The sequence below is a fragment of the Mesoplodon densirostris genome, chromosome 4 (genome assembly GCF_025265405.1).
Source record: "Mesoplodon densirostris isolate mMesDen1 chromosome 4, mMesDen1 primary haplotype, whole genome shotgun sequence".
NCBI classification, from domain to species: Eukaryota; Metazoa; Chordata; class Mammalia; order Artiodactyla; family Ziphiidae; genus Mesoplodon; species Mesoplodon densirostris.
This window is the reverse complement of record NC_082664.1, coordinates 158,525,026-158,547,954: the sequence shown is the minus strand read 5'-3', so window position 1 is coordinate 158,547,954 and position 22,929 is coordinate 158,525,026. Positions and strand designations below refer to the sequence as shown.

The following is a 22,929-nucleotide window of genomic DNA, read 5'->3' as shown; positions in this document are numbered from 1 at the left end:
ATTCTGAAAGGATTCTGTGGGTTTTTTTATAGAATGTCTTATAAAATAAATGACAAGATAATTGTTTAGCCCATGGTTGGTAATGACAGGGAAAATGAGGTTGACATTAAAAAATACCATTAAAATATATTTGGCAGTAGGATCTAGAAAACAAATGAGTTAGAACAGCAAAAGAATAGTATCTAATTAACCCTAAAAACAAGAGGAAGACTGATGTTTTTCCCTAGACTATAAACTAAAAAAGACCACTTGCTTTTAAACCCGTCAGGAAGCACCTCCCTCCCCTACTTGACTGATAATAAGCCACAGTCTATCCCAAATTTTGGTACTTAAGGCTTTTATAGCAAATGAGAAAATAGTAAAGTTAATGCCCCTTAACAGGAATTTCATTTGCACCAGTTTCATTCTGAGTATGACAAATCCATTCAATACACCCGATCTTTACACAAAAATGATTTAAAATGGATGATTACATGGGTACAGTAATTGAACTTTCCCCCTTGGCTATGAGAAAATCATGTCTTTAGCATTAAGGACTCCTTAAAATGACTGAATTTCAATACGAAGAATGACCTCAGAGGTTGGAGGTTAATTTCTCACTTAATTTCTCCATTTTGTCCTGCTCCTACCTGTCATTTGGAGTCTCTGTAATCCAGTTTCTTTCCTTTCTTCCCCTGATGTCTGTAACTGTACCACTTTCCCACTGGAAGATGGGCTTGTCCTTTCTGCCTTAAAGGACACGTTATTCCACTTCTAAGTAGGTTAACTTTGCCACATAAATTTTTTCAGTTAGCGTGTGCCATATGCACTTGATGCTAAAATATGTACTGGGGAGTTTGTCTTTACTTTTAAAAGTGTGGGGTTTCTGGCTTCACTCTTTGATCTTTATAAAGCTATATGGTTTTTCTGACCTTGGATAATGTAAAAGATATTTGTCAGTTGAGGATGAGCAAAGGCTGTTGAAAATCCATAGAGAAGTAACAGAACACTCCAACAGAGGATGTAACATCACCTTCATCCCCTAAAGCATCTATATCTTTATTCTTTTGGATGTATCAGACAGGAGACTTGAATTGTTATCAACAAAATTGAATATCACATTCATTGCTTATGAGACTAAAATATTTTTCCCACTGTTAGAATTGTCCCCTGGCAGATTATCCATGTGTATGTCAAATGTACAACCAAGCCAGTATAATTTAGTGAGTCCAGCATCCTAAAATCTCCTTCCCTGACTAGGCAAATAGGATTCAGCTCAGTACGTTGAAATTTCTCTGTTTAATTAAAATGTTAGGGTACTTGATTTCAAGGAGGTTAGGAAACCCAATCCAAACTTTTATGAGTTTTTAGCTAAATTTAAATTCTATTTTACTTTAATCATAGCTTCTGTCATGCTTAGTACAGGTAACGGCAAAATAAAATTTTAACATTGTGAGAAAGTAAGTAGCTTTATTCAAATATCAAGTATGAAAAAAATCAGCTTGTGTAGCTGTATAACGTGTCTATGTAATTTGACTGAAGGTGATGGAGGGCATCCAACTTAGAGTAGTTTATGTTTTATTTTTTCTATTCTCTGGCCGGATAACAATTCTATCTTTTCTATCCAGTGAAATGAGATATTTACGTGACAAATTTTTGTATATTCCATGCATTTTATTCTATCCATGTTTATGCCCATTCATAAATGGGATGTTTATGCCATCCCAACAGCGAGGCAGTTTGAAAATGACCCGTAATATATTCTTCTGAGTAAATTTATACAAATGTTACATGAATTTGAGAGTCATTTCACTAGTAGGAATATAAGAAGCTTCTTAATTTCCAAGGCACATAATAAGCTTATTAGATAGAGAAAGAAGTTATTACAAATGTGCTTTTCTCTTCATTTAAAATTGATCCTCAAAGCTGCAAAGGCAGGTAGAAGAGCCAAATCCCCACATTAGTGTGTTCATTGAGGGACATTTTTTTCAGAGCACAATAAAATATTTTAAGAATGTGATTCCATGAATTACAGGTCTCAGGTCAAAAATAGATGCCATGCACTTTTACATAAGCTTGCTATATAATCATTCATCCATAATGTATCCTTAATATTTCCTCTATGCCTTCATGACTTTTCAGAATGAATACACAGTTGACATGAATTTTAAGGCTCACATGAGTATCATGAATGCCTGGCAGTGTTACAACACCACAAACTGTGTTATTTCCATCACACAATAACCAACATTTTTCATACTTTTGTAAATAAGGGAGCCAATGGGTTGCAGGCATTTTGTCGTTAGAAGATAGCTATGTAACCCTAAGAAATTGTTTTTAACATTATTGCAACATATTAGTTCTAAATAATTTAGAAGCAATTTGGATTTTAAGCATGTGGTCTAGGAGGGCTCAAAGGGCAGTGCCCTTTAAAGAACTCAGTATAGTTAACTAACATCAGTAACCAAGAATTTTAGGAACACCTGCTCTAAGGTTCTGCATGTAGTTTTTAAGGAAACACCCATGAGAACATGCACATTGACATGGCTTTAAATCCACGGTCTCTAACTTTGGTTAGAATGAAAATACTCTACAGTCATGTCCTTTGTTCTGAGTTGCAAAGGGGCTACTGGCACATTTTAGCAGAGAATGGCTCAGCAGTAAACTGCTGTCCATGGGCTAACACACCTGTGAAAGCTGTTTCAGAAAGTGACAGCAGGAAGCTAAGTGGAAAGAACCAGAAACTCCAGAAATAATCATGTGGGCACAACAATTCCTGCTCCAGCTGTGCCCACCCACAAGCTGGGAGGTTTATAAATCCTGCAAGAGAGGAGGTCAAGAAGATGATAGAATTTTCCATCACTGTGGAATCTGCTGGAAATTCAATCTAACTTTTATAATTTCTAAGTCTTATCTCAAAATCAAATTTTAAACCTGCCAACCCAACCACCAGAATCCTCCTATTGAAAAAAATGTCATATTATGGATACCCTCAACCAACTGATTTATGATTCTGCCAATTCAGCAAAAGAAATGTGTTCAGTTTTATCAAATTGCAAGATTCTTTGAAGCCCTGATTTCTGCATACTTTCTACATCTCTAATTTCTTTATACTCAAAATAATGTCCTTATCAATAGATTAAGTTAGGAGGTTACATCTTAATATTCCAGCTGCTCTGTACAATAAGGTTAATATATGATGTTCTTCACTTTTTTCTTTCCCCACTGGAAAAATAATGGCTAACAATTTGCCTTGAACTACAAATCTGTTCTTTTGGCCATATGAGGCTATTTCTGGAACTTTCGTTGTAAAAAATGAGAAAGTCAAGGGTGGAAGTTACAAATTTCTAGTAAGTCACTGGTTCCAAAAGATGAGTTAGTTCTTCTCACAATTAATCCTCCAAACCAATATGACACAGTTGTTCATAGTCTGTGTTAGGTATGGCATGGAAAAAAAATGTTTTTAATCACCAGCCATAGATTCTGCTCTTCCAGTAACAGAATTGACAAGTAACTTTTATAAACACTTACTTAGGAAAATCTCTTTCTTGTATCACATATATAAAATATAAGATCTCACTATAATATACTAATATTCTAAGAAATTTTTATGAAGACTAGCCAGTACATTTTGTTGTCATTGAAATGACAGCAAAACAAACTTGGCACTCAGCATGTTAAAATGTCACTTTTTAAAAAATTCAAAATCAGAATTAATTGGTGTTGAGCATTATCGGTTGCTCTTGAGTAAATTATTCCAAGATCTATGTACCTCTTTCCCACAGGCTTTCTATAAAAAGAAAGAAAGAAATGTAAAATATGTAGCATCTCTTTGTTAAGGGACTGTATAAGCTTCTGTTCTATGTTTCCATTAGAGAACAGTGAAAAATACAATCTATTGGTGCCTCATTAAGTTAAGAGAGTTTTAGGGGGATGTCATCTTTGCACTTTCCTCAGATTAACTGAGAGGGTTGTGAATGGACAATTGTAAATAATCGGTGTGATTAGTAGGGTCTGCTGGCCCTTTGCCAGCACCCACCTCTCAAGAGCGGTCGTCTGGTCTTCCCCATAAAACTGAACTGTGGGTTGTGGATAATTCCCTGTGTCCACCTGCTTGATTGACGGGCAGGCCAGTTTTGTGGTGGTGGCAGGGGACTCTCTCCTGAGCTGGGGAGTCCCTAAAACTAAAAGTCCCTAAAACTGCCTTGTAAAGGCACCATTTATCAAGTCCTTGAAGTGAGTTTCCATTTCTTGGTGTCCTGAAATGTCCGTCTCATAGAAACTCTCAGGACTGATTGGCTAAGTAGACAGAGAACATTCTTTTTTTTTTTTTTTTTTTGCTGTACGCGGGCCTCTCACTGCTGTGGCCTCTCCCGTTGCGGAGCACAGGCTCCGGACGCACAGGCTCCGCGGCCATGGCTCGCGGGCCCAGCCGCTCCGCGGCATGTGGGATCTTCCGGGATCGGGGCACGAACCCGTGTCCCCTGCATCTGCAGGCGGACTCTCAACCACTGCGCCACCAGGGAAGCCCGATAGAGAACATTCTAAGGGTGGTGTAGAGAGCATCTCCTAGGTAGCTCCACCTGACACACAAATACAGCTTTTCTCATCATCTCCTTTCCTAAATTTTTTTGCTTTTATCACCTTAAGTAGCATTTACTCACTCTATAGATAACCAAACACCAAACATCATTATCATCCTTGAGCCTTAGATATTTTTTTTTTTTTGCGGTATGCGGGCCTCTCACTGTCGTGGCCTCTCCCGTTGCGGAGCACAGGCTCCGGATGCGCAGGCCCAGCGGCCATGGCCCACGGGCCCAGCCGCTCCGCGGCACATGGGATCCTCCCAGATCGGGGCACGAACCCGCATCCCCTGCATCGGCAGGCGGACTCTCAACCACTGCGCCACCAGGGAGGCCCGAGCCTTAGATATTAAAAGGGCAAAAATATGGATACTGGGGATATTTAAAGAAGTATGGTTTGTTCAGAGAAAATTATTTGAAATATAAATTTCCTTCTAAAATCTATATTTATAAACACTTGTAATCATATTTTTAGCTAACTTCATCCAGGCGCAACTGTACTCACTCGTTATTATCATTTGGCACTCTGAAAGTTGGTGGATTTATTTTATTTCTATCAATAATTACTATTCACGTGAGTATTCATTGTGAAATTCATTCTAATGGGATTCACTAATTTATGTAGGATGCTCTCAACTCTTCAGGCAAGAACTTAGCAGTCGTTTCATTTCCTACTTTTAAAAATGAAATTCATGTGCAGTTAATAACGCGTTTAGTACAGTATCTGAAAGAGATGAGAAATTTTGCGGTCCTCCGAAAAATAGGAAGTCACTTTTAAAGAATGGGTTAATGCGTGGCCAGAAATAAAATACTTATCCAGCTTTAAATTCTATTCAAAACCCAGAAAGCCTGGAACTTCAACATGAAATAATGGTTTTATTGCTTTGCTTAAATCATTTTTCCCTTTTCTCCAATAATTTTTTTTAATTCACTGATTTATAGAAAACAACTCCAGATCTGTAAGTCTGAGGAGGTAATTTTAGAACGAGCTGAAGAGAAAATTTGAATTACTCATTTTCTTTTTCACTTGTTATCGTTCTTTGGGAAACAAACGCAGTGCAGGGACATTCGGGATCATCTAGTCATATTTGTTGTAGAGGTGAGCAAACCTGTGCCCAGAGAGACAAAGCCCATCACCCAAAATACACCAGATACTTAGCAAAGTCTAGTGGATAATCAGGTCTTTGAGTCTAGTGGACGGAGGGCCTGCATCACAGCCAGGGGCCCCATCTTTTCCCAGATGGAATATAACTTATTCTTATGCTTCTTTAATTTGAAAAAAAACAACCGTGCTGGGCTTTTCTCTCTATGTAAATGCAAATTTAAAAAGGCACATTTCTCTGTTAATAAAAGACCTTCATTTGTCTTTGAAATCTCTGAGTTAGAGAATTTAACAAATAGGCAGAACTTGTGTTTGGCATGCTTGTGGCTCCCTGGCCTGGTTGCTGATCCTTTCCCAGTGGTGCTTATTCTCACACTCTCTGCAATCTAAGGACAATCGCTCAGAAGCACGACATAAGGTGTATCCCTCTCAAGGGCATGTGGGATTCTGAAGAGGCAGTCTCTTGAAGGAATGCCTTATAGTGATGGAATGTCAGATAGTCATGTGTATAATTTTAGATGAAGAGTCCGCCTGTAGCTTCTTCCATCAGGCCACATCTATTTACGCATGTGTTTATTTATATCCCATCTTATTTCCAAAGGGATGTGTGGCCATACAACACCCCACAGGAGGCCAGGTTTCTGCCCAAGTGTAGGCAAGCCTTCTGCAATATTTGGAGACTCTAAGTGCATCATTAATTCTGAGACATCTAGATATTTTTAGTCATTAAGTACTACCAAGAGCTGTAGGACAGTCCCTAAGGTATAAATACAGAGAAAAAGATGAATAAGTTATGAAAATCACAAGCAAAAAAAAATAGAGTTTAAAAAAAACTACAAAGAAAACAAGAAAAGTGGCTAAGTATCCAAATAGCCATATTTTTAAAAAAATGAAGTTTCACTTATACTAAAATCAATTCAAAGCCATGTCTTCAAAGTCTAATAAGCTCCTTTATACTAATAAATACCAACATTTTGTCTCTCTTAGCAAAATGTTAATGCAATGCAAATGGTATTTCTCAATCTGAAATAAATGTACTCCACTTGACTATAAATTAATAGAAATAGATCCAATTATAAGACTTTAAAATATTCCCCTTTTAAAAAAACAACTGCTAAATTATATAAATATTAAAATCTAGAAAGAAAACAGAATACATTATTGGGTCAATAACTTTCCATAACGTCTCAAATTAATTATTAACTTCCTACAATCAACTAATTTATTTTGATCTACTAAAACTTAAAGGATTCCACATAATTTATTGTTAATTACATCAATTTCATCTGTAATGCTGTATATTTTCCATTGAGCTTTCATTAGAGCTATTTATATGTGTACTGTTATAAACATAGTATGTATTAGGTTTCTTCTAGAACTGCAGTCATCAAGGAGAAAAGAGTAATCAGAAGTGAAGTAGAATAAGAATGGTGTAATTCAACAGAGTGCTAGAAATGGCAATGGGAAATAGTTGTTTGGAAATTAGTTCACCTTCCCTCTGGCCAGTGTTTTCTCACACAGAGTCACGGGCCCTAGCGTTCTCACGAATTGCCTGCAACAGGGCATCTCAAACTTTAATATGTGTAGCAAATGCCCTGAGTATCTTGCTAGAATGAAGTTTCTGAATCTATAGGCCTGGGATGGGACTCTTGAGTCTGGATTTTTAACGCTATCTCAGATGATGCCAACCACTGATTTGCAACCACAATTTGTATAGCAGTGCTGCAGGGTGATAGGTCTCAAATGTGGCCCCCTGTCCACCTGCTACAGATTCATTAGATGGCTTATTTTGTTTTTTAAATGCAGAATTCTAGAGATGACCCCAGACCCAGTGACTCTAAGTTCCAAGGGTAGGGCAGAGTTTTCAGCAAGCCCTCCACATGGCAGTCTCTTCCCAGCAAAGTTTGAGGAACGCCGCTCCGTGGGGAATTCTCAGGTGTATGCGTCTAACCCTAAATGTACGACATGAGAGTCAAGGGCAACTTTCTGCAAAATAATTAGATGAGTACAAGGCTACTAAAAAGAGAACTAATGCAAACAATTACTGCCTGGAAAAAGAGATTCCAGATCATTAACTTTCTGAGATATCTGTCATCTTGTCTCTGTGTGATACTCTTACTCCTAGACCAGGAGCCCTCAGACTTCAGCATCCATCAGAGACACCTGCAGGTCTCAGTAAAACCCACCCATTGATTATGTAGGTCTGGGTTGCGGTTCCAAAAATTTGTGTTTCTAAGTTCCCAACTGATGCTGATGCTGTTGGTCTGGGGACATACTTTGTCCTGCACGACAGCATGATCTTGACAGTTCACAAAACCTAGGATGTCCATGTCCTGTTGGATTTATTTATTCAATCCAAGTATCACTTGAAGACGAGTACACTTATTCAACACAAACTGCCCACAGGTTGAGACAGTCCATGGGGCTAAAGAAAGAATCATAAAATAGAATCTCTGCATTCTGGGATTCTGCTGTCCAAGGAGATAGGTCAAACTAACATATGACACCATTTTATGATACTTCAAGGAAGCACACAGCAAAGTGTTAAAAATGAATGGCCTATACCCACTCTAGGAGTTCCGAGAATTCAGTGTGGCCTGAATTAGCTTGAATTGTTTTAATTAACAATATGGTACTGAAGTGTTCCTGTTTGCAGTGATAGCAAATTGAAAGAACATTAGTTCAATCTTTGCTGACTTTTTGTCCCTTTCTATGGAGGCAATTATATCTCTTACAAATAATGATTGTTTTGTTCCTTTCTTTCCAATTCTTGCAATTTTAACTCATTTTATTTTATTTTCTATTTCCAATGTAATTTAAAAAAATGATGTAGCATATCACGTGGATCTAAAACAGGCCTGCTGTAGTGCATGACCTGAGTGTGCCCTTTCATATCCCATTCACAGGAGGTTTTAAGGAATGCTTCCCCCTGGGATCTCATGCACTTAGAATCTGATATGAAGGGCATTGAAATTATGCAATGCACAGCATTTAAAAAAAAGAAATAAATATATAGATTTACATCTATCATGTCTTTTATGTTTATGTTTAAAGATGCACTGGGAAAAGTCTTATGGCCACTTTGTCCCCAAGCCATCTGGTTCTCACTTTCAACCCCACAAGGCTAACCCCTGCCTTTTGCATCTTTCTGGAATTTTTATATGTCTATTAAAGCAGATATGAATATATAATGTTATTTTAGACCTTTTTAATAAAATGTTTTCATAAAATACACATTTCCTGTACCTTGATTTTTTTTGTTCACCTAAAACATATATATATCTACATATATATTTTTTAGAGATTTTCCATATAATACTCAGCTATTTAATTCTTTCAAACTTTCTACTCTATAGATTCACCACTGCACAGATCATCATAATTTATATCAAATGTTAATAGTTATTATTGTTGTCATTAGTGATTAGATTTCTTGACCTATCTGGATACCCTCTATTGCATATTTCAATATGACCCTAATGCTAATCTAACCTTCAAATAAACAAAACAGATATATGAAGCTGTCTAGAAACAATCCTTAAAATTGGCATTCATGAATTGCTAACTAGCCGAGTTTTGATTTAGTATAATGTCTTAATTTGTCTGCACCAAAAAATAAATTCTTCAATCTAAAAAAAAAAAACTAAATAAGTGCATTTCCATGTTATTCATAGTAATATGTCCTTATTCGCTATTGATAATGGTTGTTTGTCCATCTCTTTTTCTTGATCAATTTCACCGAGAATTTAACCGCTTTAGTAGTATCTAAAAGGAACCAAAGTTTGGCATTGGTGATCGTCTCTGGGGTCTGCTTATTTTCTATTTTATTAATTACTTCTTTCACTTTTTCTTTTTTTCCCATTGTTCTACCTTTGAAGTTTTGTTTGCTGTCATTTTTCTAATTTCTTAAAGTGAGTGTTTAGCTCATTGATTTTATACATTCCTTTTTTCCTGATGTATCTAAATATCTATATAATATTTCTAACATACTCTAATATATCTTTATACTCTCTATATATTATTCACAATTTAAAAAACCCCCAAATCCATAATCCTGTCTTTAGCCGTATCCACAAGTTTTGAACTAATCAGAGTATTTTAAAATTATATTCTATCAAAATGTTTTCCAAATTTAATTTTGATTTCTTCTTGGAGCCATGGATTATTTAGAAATATATGATGTATGTTCCAAAGGTTTGGGAATTGTTTGGTTTTCTGATTTCTAGCTTAACTCGTCTATCTTCAAGAAGCATGTTTTGTATTATTTTAATCCTTAGAAATAATTTGAAACTCGGTTTACAGAGAATAGAGTCTATTTTTGTAAGAGTTTTGTGCATATTGGAAATAACATGTGTTTTGCAGACATTGGAGATAATATTCTAGATACATCTGTTTTGCCAATATCTTTTATGTCTTTATGGCTTGTCTTTGTCGTCTGCTTATTTTGTCAGTTACTCTGAAAGGTGTGCTCCTCTACTGTGATGTGAATTTTTCTCCGTACTTTTGTTCTTTATTTTGCATGTATATTTTGAAGCAATACTGTTTGATGAATTCAAATTAGTAACTATTACATCTTCCTGGTGAATTGAACTTCTGTCATTTTGAAATGCCCCTCTTTAGTGTTATGTCCTGCCTTAAAGTCTGCTTGGCCTGATATTAATCTAACTACAAGGCCTTTTGATTATAGTGTTTCCGTGATAGGTCTTTTCCCATCACTTTACCTTAAACTTTGTATAATCTTATATAATCTTCATGTAATCTTTAGGTGAATCTCTTGTAAACAGCATAGAATTGGTGTGTGTGCATGTGCATGCACGAGCTTTAATTCAGCCTGACAATTTTTGGTCTTTTAATTGGAGTCCTTTTATACTTAATAACTAACATATTTGTGTTTAGATTTGCCATCTTGCTATTCACTTGTTATTTCTAAGTTCTTTTTTTCTCTGAGATTAAGTTTTTTAGATTGTTCTGTTACTCTCTCTTCCATTAGGTTTTTAATTGTACTACCTATTTTTATTATTTTAATGATGGTCAGAGACACTGTAATGTGAATTCTTGACTTATTAATACCTAATATAAATTGGCACTTTTACCTCAGTCAAGATACAAAGACTTTACAACTCTTACTCAATTTAACTCTCACCCAAACTATGTTTTTGCTGTTTGTTTTGATTCTAAATTCATTTTTCATTCCAGAAGTTTTTAAAAAAATTTTATGTAGTTAATCCTTATTTCATTTACCCAAATCTTTACCTTTTTCTCTTCACTCTTCCTGCATCTCTAAACCAACATTTTGAAAATCTTTCCTTCTGCCAGAAGGACACATTTTTGTATTTCCTTTAGTGAAAATTTAAGGATGATGAACTGGATTAGGTTTGTTTGTATAAAAATAACTATTATTTCACCTTCATCTTTAAAGGATTTCTTTGTGGGATATATAATTCTGGATTTGGAGTTACTTTCAGAACTTCATACATGTTGTTTTCTTGATTCTATTGTTTTCTCCTGGAAGCCAGGTATTTATTTTATCTTGTTCACTTGAAAATAGTCTGTATTTTTTCCCCCTCTGGTTGCTTTTACGGTTTCTTATCTCAGTGGTTTCAGCTGTGTTACCATGATGTTATAAAGCACTATCTAAAAATTACATATTTATCATGCTGTTGCTCATATACAACAACAGCATGATTTCTTTTATTGGCAGCTCCATTTCTTTTTTCATTTTCAGAAAATTATTAGAAAGAAGGAAAAATTATTTCTTCAGGTATTGCTTCTGTCCCATTCTTTTCTCTCCCGTGTTTTATTCTGGATATTTTCTTCGAGTGTATCTCACAATTTTTTTAATCCTCACACTTTTTATACATATAACAGTTCATGTGGATTTCAAGGGCATTGTGCTGAATGAAAAATGTCAATCTCAAAATGTCATATATCACATGTTTCCATTTATGTAACATTCTCAAAATGGCAAAATTATATAGATGGAGAGCAAATTAGTGTTTGCTAGGGGTTGAGGAAGGCGGAGATGGGTGGGAGGGTATGACTATAGAAGCACAGCACAAGGAGATATTTGCGGTGATGGCACAGTCTGTATTTTGATTGCAGTGGTGGTTACACAAACTACACTTGTTATAAAATGACATAGAACTACACATAGACATTGTACGCAGTCAACCTCCTGGTTTTGCTATTACACTATAATTATGTGAGATGTAACCACGGAGGGAAACTGGGCAAAGCTACAGGGACCTCTCTGTACCATCTCTGTGACTTCCTGTGAATCTATAATTATTTAACAATGAAAAGTTTGTTAATTAAATCAAAAGCCAAGATAATTTTTACTGCTAATGACTGCACCACAACCCAAATCTGGTATTATATAATTAACATACTGAAAAAACAGCTTTTATTTATGCAAACACCAAATAATAATGGGAAAATATTCCTTTCAGAATAATATCAGAAAGATAAACTATGTAAGATCAGCATAACAAAAATGACAATATCTGTATGAAGAAAACTTTTAAAACTTTTAAAGGATGGAAAAATTATGAACATGTCCATCAACAAGTTCCAATATCACAGAGATGTTTTGTCTTCTTTCAATATGTACATATAAGATTATTCTCCCGAAATTACAACAGATTTTTGGTAGGGATTAGTTAAGGTTGTTCTAAAGTCCATGGGGAAAAAACAGAAATACAAAAAACTTGAATAATGAAGACTAATAAAAAAAATCATAGGACAATGAAGAGGGGTCATTCTAACAGTTATTAGAACATATTACAAAGCCTCAATAAGTAAAGTAGTTGGTTACTGCCATGTGTATAAACAGAAAAAAAATTATAGAACAGAAAGGAAAATCTAAAAATTGAGTTAAACTTATACAACATTGTATATTTTTTTAAAAAGTCATCTCAAATCAGTAGAGAAGGGAGTTCTGCATATGGGGATGGTGGGTTCGGATATTCAATTCTTCTAATGAAGAGGACAACAAAAACTGGGGAAAATCTTAAAAATCAGACAGAAGTTATCAAAGATCTAACAACACAATGAAAAATTATGATGCCAAGATATGAGATAACCAGGAAACACTGGAGGTGAGCTGGGATATGGGGTGATTTTACAGCTAGCAGCATCTTCGGGTAAGCAGACTATGTGTCCAAGAGGCTGAGAAGCAGAATGGCAGGCACCACAGAGCCGTAGGGCTGGGAGGATAGGCTTCATGGGAAAAGCATGATTAAAGACGTGGGCATGGTTGGCATCATAAGGGAGGTAGTTTTCTTTGGCGACCTTGTTCACCGTTCCTTCCTAATCCACCAAATCAAGCCCCTTCCAGTGACCCCCACCTCCCCACTGACACCACCTGATAGGTGCCAGCACCCTTACACACTCCATTCCTACACATGAATTATTGGTGTTCCTCACTTCGATCATCGTTATACTTTGGAAGCAGACGCAAATGCTGAATGCTGATAATTTCAAGGCTAATAATAAAATTCCCAAGACCTGGCACTTGAGCATTAGATAAAAATTGAATGATAGTAAGAAGTTTTAGAGCCTGGTCACTGTCTGACTACAACCACAATTAAATACTGAAAATTCCAACACTGAAAGAAGATAATGAAGAAAAAAGGAGTGAAATGAGGGAGGGAGGAAGAGAGGGAAAGAGCAGGAATCAGAAAGAGGGAGGAAGGATGTTGAATGATGCCTCTCCAGGACAGCAGAGTTCAGGCCACACACACCCCTCCCGCCCACCCCCCCTCACCCCCCCGCAAATAACAGAGTATAATCTGCAAAAATGCTGAGTCACCATGCTGGACACCTGAAACTAATATAATATTATAAATCAACTACATGTCAATAAAAATGAAATAAAATCCATTAAACTAGAAAAAAGTGTGCTCCTTTTTATAGCTCAGTAGTATTCCATGGAATAAATGGGCCAGTATTTTTTGTTAACCATTCAGCTATTGAAGGACATTTTAGTTGTTTCCAGTTTTTGGTTATTTCAAAGGGAGCTGCTGTGAAGATCCACGTAGAGGTTTCTGTGTGAACAAAGGTGTTCATTTCTCTGGGATCAATGCCCAGGGATGTGATGGGTGGGTCGTATGCTAAATATACGTTTAATTTGGGAAAAGATTCCAAAACTGTTTTCCAGCATGGCTGAATCAGTTAGAGGGTAAGGGTAGAAAACATCCCTTTACCCTCCCCAGTTTATAATATGATTGTCTGCAATATTTCCTCTATGTTGTACATTGAGAGGCACATCAGACCATCATAATTTTCACTTCACCTGTCAAATATGATTTTGAAAACACAACAGGAGAAGGAAAGACTATTGTATTTAACGATGTTTTTACTTACTGAGTGCTTCCTTTCTTCCTCACGTTCCAAGGTCCCTTCTTTCATCATTTCTTTTGTATTGAGAGAACTTCCTTTGAGTGTATGTATGACACATTCTCTTAGTTTTCTTCATTCAGAAAAAGATGTTTTTCTTTGTCTTAGTTTTCAGAAGTTTAAATATGATGTATCCTGTTTGGGTTGATTGGTCTTTGGCCAAATTTGGGAAATTTCCAGTCATTATTTCTTTGAGTATTTTTTCAGTCCACCTTCTTCCTCTTCTTGTGTCCAGTGAGGCAAATGTTAAAACTTTTGCCACAATTCTGCATGTCCCAGATGCTCAGCTCATTTTGTCTTTCAGCCTATTTTCTCTCTGTTGTTCAGACCGGCTCATTTCTGTTGTTCTATCTTCAAGTTTATGGACTCTCTTTCCTCTGCTCTCACCAATCTGTTGCTGAGTCCACCCATTGAATCTTTTCTTTGTTACTATATTTCTCAGGTCTAAAATCTGTTTCTTCTGGTTCAACGTTAGGACAGTATATTTTTTCATTTTGTTTCAAGTGTGCTTCATTACAGCAATTCTCTGTTGGCCGTTGGGACATCTTTTTCAGATAATTCTACCATCTGTGTCCTCTCGTTCACATGGAGATTTTCCTGGTTCTTGATGTGACTGATTTTGGGATTGAATTTTGGGACATTCTGGGTGTAGTGTTATGAGACTATGGATTTTACTTAAATATTCTGTTAGCAACAATCTCACACCACTGGGAGAAGAGTGGGTCTGGCTTGTTACATCTAAGGTGAAGGCGGAGTCTCAGTTCCTGGCTTGGCCAGGGTGAAGGGGTACTTGTTACTGCTGGAGGTGGGGGGGTGGTCAGGCTGACAAGCAAAGGTGCCCTATTACTGTCCCAAGTGTGGCTTCAAGGATATCATGGGAGGGGGAGCCTGTATACACTGGGAAGTGGTAGGACTCCTGACTCCCTGGGTTGGGGTCAGGGGGCACAGGGAAAGACAAATAAATCTGTTTGCCCTTGTGATTGTTTGTTTCATATGTCAATCTGACTGGGCTCCAGGATGCCCAGGTAGCTGGAGAAACATGATTTCTGAGTGTGTCTGTGATGGTGTTTCTTGAAGAGATTAGCATTTGAATTGGTGGGTTGAAGAAACCAGATCTTCTTCCCAATGTGAGTGGGCCTCATCCAAACCGTTGAGGCCGGAATAAAACAAAAGGGTAGTAGAAGTTTAAATTAGTTCTCTCTGTTTGAGCTGAGACATCCATCTATTCCTACCCCGGACATCAGAGCTCCTGGTTCTCAGACCTTTGGACCTACACAATCAGTTTCCCAGGTGGCAGGTAGTGGGATGTTTCAGCCTCCATAATTGAGTGAGTGAATTCCTCATAATACATCTCCTTCTATATATCTCTGTATATTGCCTATTGGTTCTGCTTCTCTGGAGAACCTTGGCCACTACATCCCTCTTCTTTCATTTCCTGTCACTCATTGGTTGCAGATGATACCGCTGCATGGCACTTCCTTGTTTGTCCTGGTGGCCTCACCTGCCTTTTGAGCACGTGGGTGCTAGAGCATCAGCTGACTCCCTGAAGGTTGAGGCACCAGGAGGTATTGAGAGGTTAAGTGATGCCATAGTGCAGGCATCCAGGGCAAGGCTGGAAGCAGGTGGGCACATAAACTGGACCTGTTGTGACCCCAGATGTAGATGGCCTGGAATTCCAAACTAGAGAATGTGCTTCCTAATATATTTGCAAATGAACAGTCTCAGAAATATTCTAAGCATGAAAGGAACATGATTTTCAAGACCAATTCTAGAGAAATATCTAATAATTGTGAGACAGATATTTAAAGAATAAAATGTTGGAAGAAAAACATTCTTTTCAGATGAATTAGAGGAGACTACAACAGTTGGGATATGAAGTGATTAGGTCTAAACTACAATGCTGAATCCATTCTTTTTTTTTATTTCAATGTTTCATTCTTAAGTTGTTTTCAGTATTTAAGCAATTGTGTTTGTTTCAGTACAAGTATCTATGTACCTATAAGATGCTTACTGTCTTTTACTAATTACAAGCACCTGAGGTTCATCTGAATTCTATTAGCATTTTAAAGTATTTCTTTTATTTTTACATAAACCCCAATGTTTATTAAACTCTACAGCTCCTGGCTAATACAGTTAGAAAATGAGATGTACGTAATTAAGTTGATTTTTACATCGCTGCTAAATCTAGGAACAAGCACTCAGAACACAAGAGGGAAAGAATCTGTACAATAATTTAAAGGCACCATAAATGCTGCACTCAGCTTATCTAAGTGTGCAGCTTTTGTCCTGCCCTTGGTTCATTGATAAAAAATTGGGGAATGATATTCATAATCTCACTGGAAACTGCTTTGTTTGTTGTAGCTCCAAGAGTGACCCATTCATATATTTTACATTCCAGGACTTGAGTTGGACAAATCAAAAAGAACTGAAAATAATTTGGTAAGAGACAGCTGCGACTATTTAAAAGCATGGCTATTAAAACCCTTTCCATTCTTTCATTCCAGATGAACGTAATCATGCTTTATTTATGTGGCAGAATTGATTAGCGGTCTGTTAAATGTACATTTATAGTATTCCTTTAATTCTGAAAATAATCACCATCTCTTCACGCCAGATAAATCTGAGTTCCTCCAATTTTCTCAACTTGTAAATGATAATAAAATTATCCATTTTTTCCCAAAAACTAAAATTGATTAAATTATAAGATGTAAATGTTTATCTCAAAGTAACATTTTTTCATAGCCTCCACAATGTTTCCACTTTTGATCAATAGGAATGCCATACCATCCACTCCTAGCCTTGCTTACCTTATGTCATGGAAATTATCATTATTATCATGATCGTTATTATTATTTTGCATATTCAACTTCTCCACCAGTGTTGTTTTTGGACCCAGGGAGAAATATGTTCTTTCAGCACTTAAATTCCTACATTCAAGTGAATATCCACTAGACTTCAGCAAAGATTTTCATCAAATGAACATTTGTTTCATCCAGGCTTCCAAGTGAATTTAACATTTTAATACTACTTCGAATTTATTTTTAATCACTTCTTTCATTTTATAATACTATTTAAAAATGATAGTTCATATCATTTTTGAAACTACCCAAACTCTGCACCCATTGGCTGCCACAATCGCTGCTAAAGAAGGACCTTGAAGTAATTTTTGTTTGTTTTTATCTAAACAACAGGGGACAAGGGTGACATCAACTAGGAGTAAAAGCATCCTCTTCACTCTTCACACCTCCTCTTTCCCAGGGACATGGCATCGTGTCAGGAATAGGCTTCCAAATTTTTTCTAAGACTCTCGCTCCAGAACAAAAATTTTCTCTGACACTATTTGCTGCAAGGATAAATTCAGATTTCTTACTCTGACATTCAAGAACCTGGCAAGCCCATCACGCAGAATTCCACTTTGCCCCAAAGTGAATTTCCTGATCCAGCCCCAGTGATCTAGTCATGACAGACAGGACAACTTGGCATATGCTGATCCCCCTGCCTGAGATTCTTTTCCTTAAATACTTCAGTCCTACTCACCTGTCTTAGTCCATTCTGGCTACTATTACAGAATACCACAGCTTGGAAGGGTCTAAACAACAGAGATTGATTTCTCCCTGTTCTGGAGCCTGGAAGTCCAAGGTCAAGGCAGAAGCAGCTTCAGCATCTGGTTAGAACAGGCTTCCTGGTTCATAGACAACATCTTCTCACTGTGGCCTCACCTGGAGGAAGGGGTGAGGGAGCTCTCTGTGGTCTCTTTTATAAGGACACTGATCCCATTATGTGAGGTCCACCCTCATGACCTCATTACCTCCCAAAGGCCCCACCTCCTGACACTATCACCTTGGGGGACAGGGTTTGAACATGAATTGGGGGGACACAGACACTAAGCCCATAGCACCCTCTCCTGAGCCTTGTCTGTGGGGTGGCGGACACACTTTTCACAGGAGAAGGGTTTGCTCTGGGACAACGTGGACATCTGACTCCCTTGACGTGATTAGAGTTTGGAAAGTTATTCAGAGCATTAGAGGACATTATCCTTTTAGGAAGACGTTTGAGTTTGTCGCAGTTTTGTAGCCACCTGGCCCCAAACCCTTCCAGTCCACTCTCGGTGGTGTCTGTGGGAGATGCTCCTGGTGCATCATTAGGCCTCTGCTCCTGTGTCTTCCCAAAGCAGCTGCGGCTCCAGCCCAGCTCCCCGGGGAGGCATCGGGGGGTTAGAGCCCCTGGGGATAGCCTCGAATGCTGGGAAATTATAGGTGGGATCTGGAGCACAAGCATCCCAGTATCCTTGCCCGAGGTGGGTGGTCCAGAGGTGTGCTCCTCAGTCCCTCCCAGAGGTACCCCAGAACTGAGTGTGGTCGTCCACAGAAGTGGTCCACTCCACAAGGACCCTTGCTCCGTGTCCTCCCTTCCTTGTCTCTATTCCCCGCTCCCTTGATGGCGCTTGCTTTTGCTCCCCCCATATAAACTATTGGCTCTCAAGTCCTCGTATGAGTGTGCCTCTGTGAAACCCAACCTAAAGTAGTCTCGAAGGTATGTAGAACCTCACCTTTACAAAGAGATACACTTGTAGACACCTACACATCCTGTATTCCCTAATTACTGTGAACTGTCAATTCCATGTGCTAATGATCCATGTGTCTCTGTCTGATGGTCTCTGATGGAAAGAGGAAGAACAGGAAACAGGTTGCCAGAAGACCTGGGTGCTAATGCCTGCTAACCCCATTCATCAGCCTCATGGTATCAACGAGTCAAATGCTCTCTCTGGACTGTGGCTTCCACATCTATAAACGTGAGAATGACTGCTATGATTCCTTCCCAGAGCTGCTGGAAAGTAATAATGAAATTGAGGTCACTCTCAAAATAGACAATGTGACTATTACCAGCAACCTGCAGGAGACAGCAAACCTGGGGCAAGTCAAGGACTCTCCAAAGCCTTACTTCTTACCACGACACTAGACATCCATTTCCTCAGTAGGAAGGACATTTTATGAAATATTTGCTTTGGGCTTCTTTGATTTTTATCTTTAATGATAATGCCCATTTTCATATACACCTTGCTGAACAAAACTATATGGCAATTCAGTATTTGGGGTGAATTTCCCTTTTACCTAGCCAAACCTGACATGTCTGAAATATTAATCTGTTATCTGAAGTCACCTCAACTAACATCGAACAGATGTAAATTTGGTAAAATGAACTTGTCTATCCCAAATATCACACATTTCACATAGTTCTCTCTCTGAAGCTGCATTTCCCAGAAGATTCAGGAGATACTAAAGGACATTCAGATACACACTACTGTATATAAAGTAGACAAACAACAAGGACATACTGTACAGCACAGGGAACTAGAGTCATATCTTGTAATAACCTATAATGGAAAAGAATCTGAAAAACTATATATATATATATATATATATATATATATATATATATATATATATATATATCACTGCTGTACACCTGAAACTAACACAACTTTGTAAATCAACTATTCTTGAATAAACAAAGAAAAGAAAAGAGAAAAAGAAGAACATTCAGAAACAAAAGGCAGCTGTCAGATGCAGATACGAAATGAATGTTCCCATGAGCTCACATCCCTGCAATGATCTTCAGCATCTTCATTTCCTTTATCAGCTCTAGTTCTAGCATGGAAGGGAAAGTGAGGCCTGGCAGAATAAGTAATAAATCACACAGTTATTTATTTTATTGAATATCATCATTCATGGTTAATGTAGTCCCTACTTGACTTTTCATGTTTTATTTTATTTTTAAATAAAGGAGCCCAGGATTCCCTTTCTGGTAGCATCCATAGAATGCGTTGTGTGCTGTCTCACTCCTCCTCTGTGTTGGTCGAGGCTACACTTGAATTATTGGGCTGATCGCCAGCTGCAGTGGTTGGTGACTCCACTCTTGGCCGAACCCCTAGAACAAAGAGGGTCTCCCTCAGACACTGCTTTCAACTCCTCCCAGGGGGCAAAACCATTTATAAGATTTCCACCAAAATATCTACTAAAGCAAAAATATATTACCCACTGGACACTTTTTCCTTCTTTTTGGAGGAGAAACACTCTCCAGTTGAAGAATGGTTTGGGATAACTATTAGCCAGAAAGGAGTCAGAGGAGTTGATATTGAATCTTCATAGCTTTCCCCTAATACCTGATTATGATCTGTTAGTTTTCTGTTCTTTCCTTCCTTTTGCCTTTTTTAAATTGAATAAAAGTGTTCACATATTTCAAGAATTCATAGTTTTTGTTACTTCAAAGTTCAAGCCAGCAGGTGTGATATGACAGATAACATGTTTACATCTGGCAATGGAGATGTTTGGTTACATGACAGCAATTTGACTAAGAAATATCCATTCTGAAATATGATACTGTAACATGGAAGCTAGTTATCAGCCTACTGTTATGATTTTTTTTAGCTTCTAATTATGTACTACAAAACCTCTATGACTAGGATATAGTTAGCAAGAATCAAGGTCAGAAAACTAATGGTATCTCTTGTGTACAAATATAACACAGTTCTGATTCATAATTCAAAGAAATGACAAAATTTAAAAGATTAACATTTAAATTAAATGCCAATCCACTGATGTCTCATAGCTATTTGATATCATACAGTCAATAACCTTCACTGGTGCTAATTTTTCTCATGCCTATTAATCCCAGTTTTATGGGATTGCTGTGGACAATAAATAAGATAAATTATATGAAACAGTTAGTACAAAATCTGCCATCCTGTAAGTCCTCAAATCCTTGCTGGGTTCACTTTTAAGGCTATCAATGTAGTGTTAAGTTTGTTCTTTTCATTCAAATTTGTATTTATTTATTATTTATGTTTTAAGCTTTATTGAAGTGTAATCAATAGTCCATTAACTGCACATATTTTAAGTGTGAAATCATCATCACAGTCAAGATAATGCACATATCTGGCTCCCCCAAGATTTCTTTGTGCCCATTTGTAATGCATCCTACACAACTTTCCTTGCACCCCCTGCTCACCCATCTTCAGATAACAACTAATCTGATTTCTGCCACTTTAGATTAGCTTGCATTTTCTATGTGTATTGAAACAGAGTTATATATCATCTGCTCTATTTTTTCATTTCACTTCTTTCACTCAGTATAATTATCTTGAAATTCATCTATTTTTTTGCATGTATCAGTGATTCATTTCTTTTCCTTTCTGAGTAGGATTCCTTTTTATAGATATGCAATTTACTTATGTATTAATCTACTGATGGACATTTGGGTTGTTTACAATTTGGCTGTCACAAATAAAGCTGCTATGAACAATCGTAGATCTAAATGTGAGAGCGAAAAAAAAAACTCTAAAAGAAAACATGTTTTCTTTGGTTTGGCAAATATTTCATAATTATGAAATAAAAAGCAAGCACTATAAAAGAAAACAAACCATTGACGTATACTTACCAAGGTTAAAACCTCTTCAGATGACATTGTTAATAAAATGCAAAGGTAAGCTACACACTGGAAGAAAATATGTGTGAAATATATGTCCAAGAAAAAATTTGTTTCTAAAATATATAAAGAACCATTACAACTCAATAACCACAGGATAACATAATTTGAAAAAAATAAGGAAAGATTTGAACAGACCCTTTGTCAAAGATGATATATGGATGACTAATTAACACATGAAAAAATGTTCAATGTATTTCTCCATTATGGAAATACAAAAAAAAATTGCAAAAAAAAAAAAAACCCCTCTACATGCCCACTTGAATGGCTAAGGTCAAAGAGTGACCACACCACCTGTGCATGAAGACATGAGCAATCAGATCTCCCCTCTGCTGCTGGTGGGCATGTAAAAGGGTACATCTTACATCTGCCTTGGAAAACAGTTGGCAGTTTCTTAGAAGTTAAACATAAATCTACCATATGACCAAGCCACTCCATTCCTAGGCATTTACCCAAGAGAAATGAAAGCATATGTCTACAGGAAGACTCCTAGCTTTAAGTTAAAAGAAAACAAACCAAACTTGATGTATAGAAACCAGTATCTGAAAGAGTGATTAAAGCTTTGTAACATCAACCAGTCCCTCAAAGGTCATTTAAAATTCTGTAAAAAGAGAACAACACCAGCTCCTCTTCATTTTAATTGCTTATTTCCTAAAATGTGGTAGAAATCAAGGGCATTAGAAATTACTGTGTAAAGGGAAGAAGTGACACAGAAACACAGAGGGAAAAAAAACACAAACTTCTTAAAGACAGTCTTAAATAAATAAATGCTTTATCAAGTAGTCCTGCATGATTTTCAAAGATAAACAGTCTCTAATGTGGTATATGCTTTAAGACTTTGCATAAGGTGTGTTAATTCAAGTTAACAATGGATATTATATAAAATGTACAAATGTAGCAAATCCTTTCACTTACTTTCAGTCATTCACGTACTATATTAAGCTGTATAATTCACATCCCAATTGACAGCTACAAAATAAATCCTTCCAGAAATAGGAAAGCTTTGTCTAATAATTCTCCCCATATGTTTCTGGCAAATAAATAATTGAGGTTTAAGAGAAATGCTATCTCTGCTCTTGTTTCCAAAGAACAAAGACCTAACATCTTTTCTAGTTTTAAAAAAAGTCTTTGCATCATAGATCAAGTCACATATTTGAAGGAAACCAATATTAATATTTCCTTTTCATCTTCGTGTGCTTAAAAAGTAGTTCAAACGATTTCCACACATCTGCAACTGAGATGGAGATATATCACGTCCCCAAAAGATGTAATTCTAACACTCTCATGCTTTAAAGATTCTCCAAAGGACTGTCAACCAACTGTTTGGCCTAAATCATCTGGCTAATCAGCTGGTGACATCAGCTTGAGTCAAGGGAAAGAGAA

At 37.0% G+C, this 22,929-nt stretch overlaps 1 pseudogene; it reads right to left on the bottom strand.

The window, feature by feature from the left end:
* The window catches only part of LOC132488207 (eukaryotic translation initiation factor 2A-like), a 110,362-nt pseudogene that overhangs the window by 4,290 nt on the left and 83,143 nt on the right, over positions 1–22,929 (bottom strand).